A 3,486-nucleotide genomic window follows, 5' to 3' on the forward strand; every position below is an offset into this window, starting at 1 on the left:
TGTAGGAAATATGAATCTTGGATCAAATGTATCTTTAAATTGACTAATTCAGAGTTTTAAAATACCTAAGTTAGCATATGTCCATTTGGCCTACCATTTTATGTTCACACTTACACACCATAACTGATAACTCTATAAAATATAGTTATTTTGACTTATTTTTAGTGCTTAATTGGTTGATTTTTGCTTAATTCTTAGAAAAATAATGTTATTTTTACTCCTAAATGCTTGAATTTTCTGTTTTGTAGGTTTTTTTAAAGAAAATAATGAATCTTGGAAAATCTTGAAGATTTTTGATGTTTTTTAAAGATTTTTGGATGATTCTTAATGCACTATATGGATTCTTGGAATGTTCTTGTTATGTTCTTAGAGATTCTTGATATTCTTCAAAATCTTGGAGTTAAAGTATAGGAAAGATGTTTAAGATTGATTTTGCAAAGTTTAATGAAGTAAGAATTATGCAATCTCGAAGAGAAATGAAGAAAATTCATGCCAGATTTAAGTTGGTAATTTCGGCAATGAAAGAGGATAGAATTGTAATTTCAAGTAAATGCAAGTTTATGATAGCTTATGTAGATGCACATACATGGTATTACTAATGGATAACATGGCATGGAGTTTTTTTTTTTTTTTTGGTTATGAAAGATGACATGAAGGATGATGTGGCATGATGAGATGACAATTCTATTTATTTTTTTACTTAGATTTGGATTTACCATTTTTAGTAAGATATGTTATTCTTAATTCTACTAGGAGTAGGATTTTCATGAAATTATAAATACCATACAAGGGGTGATAATGGAAGACTTTTTTTTTGAAATTGAACGTCAAAATTTTTTACAAGAATTCAAGACAAATTTGTGAAAAATGAGTTCATCATAGCCAAATGCATGATCTTGGTATACAAGATTTAGTTTTAAGCTTTTTTTTTATGCATGATTTGAGTTAATATATGATGGACATGATCTAGAAGAAAAGAATAGTTTATAAGCTTTCTTTTTAAAAAGTTCTTATTGAAGTTAACTATAAGAGGCATTCTTGGATTCAAGAAACCAAGTTCAATCAAACTTATGTGAACTGCTAATCAAGATCCCTTTTGACTTATCTAAGGTTTTTTTGAGCCTATAAATACATCATTAAGTTTTAAAAAAATGGTATAAGGGGTTGGGGTGACAAATTAACTTATTAGAAATTTTTATTATTTTTCTTGTTTTAGGTTTTCTTTAAGTTTTCTTTAGTATTCAAGTTTTGGTTTTAAACATTTATGTTCTTTTAATTTTTTGGTTTTCAAGTTTAGTTTATGCACATTCCTTTTAAGTTTTCAAGTAATTAAATTCTACTTTTAAGATTCTTTTCCATTAGGTTTAGGGTAATTTTGGTTTAAAGATTGGATCTTTGTAATTGGTTTTGATTTTTTATGCTTATAAGTTATGATTTTTGCTTTATAGTGTTCAGTCTATTTAGTTCTTGTTTTATTTTGATTTTAATTCTTCAATTGCATTATTAATCTTGTTTAAAGATTTTGGTTATTGAGTTTAAGAGTAGATTTAATTTGGTTTATGCTTAAAATGTTTATATAGCATGTTTATGGTTCAATCTTGCTTTATTTGCTTTAGTTTTTGCATGATCCATTTAATTTAGTTATTTAATTATTTAAAACAAATTTTCTTTTAGATATTTTAATTGATTTTAATTTGATTATTGCCTATCTATGGTTATTTCAATTCAGTTTAGAGATGCTTAATTAAGGTTTGCATGTTTGCATGATTTTTAGGGTTTTTTAGTTTCGATTTTGTTAAATTAGTTTGATTTAAATAAAATTTGATTTATTTTGATTCAATTGCATATTAATTGATTAATTTAAGTTTGTTGTATGTTTTAGAAAGTATTTAGGTTTAAGTTTTGTTAGTTTGCATATTTTACATGTTTATTTGCATAACTTTTCATTAAATTGTTGCATATTGAATCTTTTTAATTTAGCTTTGCTTTATTGCATGTTAATTGATTTCTTCTTGCTTTATTTTATTTAGTTAATGCTATTTAGGATTTCATTGGTTTTGCTTTTAAAGATTGCATGTTAATTTAAATTAAATTGCTTTCAGTTTTAGCTTATTAGGTTTATTTGATTTTAGGTTTAGTATTATATGCTTATTATAGTTTTGATTTTGGTTAGTTTTAGTTATTTGATTGTTGTTTAGTTTAATTTTATTTGGTTTATAATAGTATTGCATGTTTTAGGTTTTAATTTGATTAGTTTACATTGGCTATAATTTAATTTATCTAAGTTTAAGGAATACAATTTTGGTATTTATGATCTCATATACACAATCTCTAAAGGAACGATACTTTTATTCTTATCATTAAATTACTTATATGATTTTATACGCTTGCAGATCGCCTATCAAGTTTTTGGTGTTGTAACTGAGAATTGTTAAAGAAGTAGTTGCAATATCAATACTAATCACTCTGCTAGTAGCTTAGATTTTATTTTTCTTATTTTTAATCTATTTGTTTTTTTTTTGTTTTGTATGCCAAGGATTGAGAGTTCTAGTTTAATACCCTTAGATAAGGAAATTGAGAAAACATTTAAAAAGATAGAAAGGGTAAAAAGTAAACAATGCTTTTTCACCTATGACTAATCAATTACAAGAAAATCAAAAAACACTCAGGGACTGTTTTGTCCCTTAGCTAGATGGTTTTCAACCAAGAATTAGTAGGTTTATCATTTAGGCCAACAATTTTGAATTGAATCCATCAATAATGAACATGATTCAAAACTCTATTAAGTTTTGTGGGTTACTTACTGATGGACCCAATATTCATCTCATTAATTTTCTTGAGATGCACAATGACATTAAATCTTTTAAGCAATTTAAGGCTAAATCTCTGTTTGATGCATGAAAGAGGTACAAAGAGCTTTTAAAAAAATGTCCACACCATGGCTTGCCTAAATGGTTGCAAGTTCAAATTTTTTACAATGGATTAGTGGGGCAAGCTAGGACTACCATAGATGCTATTATTATAGAGCCTTAATGAGTAAGTTTATTGATGAGGCATATGATTTGATTGAAGAAATGATCATAAATAATTATGAGTGGCCAATGAGAGGTTTATGCCTAAGAAACCTACTGGGGTCTATGAACTAAATGCTTTAACTGCTTTAACTTCACAAGTTTCAATCTTTGCCAAAAGGATTGAGAACTTAGGATTTAATCCTTCTCCTAACCCTATTAATGCCATTAAAAATCCTTTTGTTTCTTATGATAATTATGGGGGTAACCATACTTTAGATAGCTGTCCCATTAGAGTAGAACCTTTCAATTATATTGCTCAACCTAGGTGACAATTCAACCTAAACTCTAATACCTACAATCCAAGGTGGAAGTAACATCTTAACTTTTCATGGGGTAATAACTAGGGGCAATTTTTTAATTCTTATAGTAGACTTGTTAACCCACCTGATTTTCGACCACTACTACCGCAACA

The 3,486-nt window shown here is 26.9% G+C and overlaps 1 non-coding gene across 1 annotated transcript; it reads right to left on the reverse strand.

Moving 5' to 3' along the window:
- Positions 1 to 2,841: 2,841 nt before the first annotated feature.
- Positions 2,842 to 2,945, reverse strand: LOC149514042 (small nucleolar RNA R71). Its single transcript, XR_016329480.1, has one exon. It is a non-coding gene; the product is annotated as a small nucleolar RNA R71 (small nucleolar RNA).
- Positions 2,946 to 3,486: the final 541 nt, after the last annotated feature.

This window comes from Durio zibethinus, chromosome 17 (genome assembly GCF_047325235.1).
Source record: "Durio zibethinus cultivar Kanyao isolate XHJ-2024 chromosome 17, ASM4732523v1, whole genome shotgun sequence".
NCBI classification, from domain to species: domain Eukaryota; kingdom Viridiplantae; phylum Streptophyta; class Magnoliopsida; order Malvales; family Malvaceae; genus Durio; species Durio zibethinus.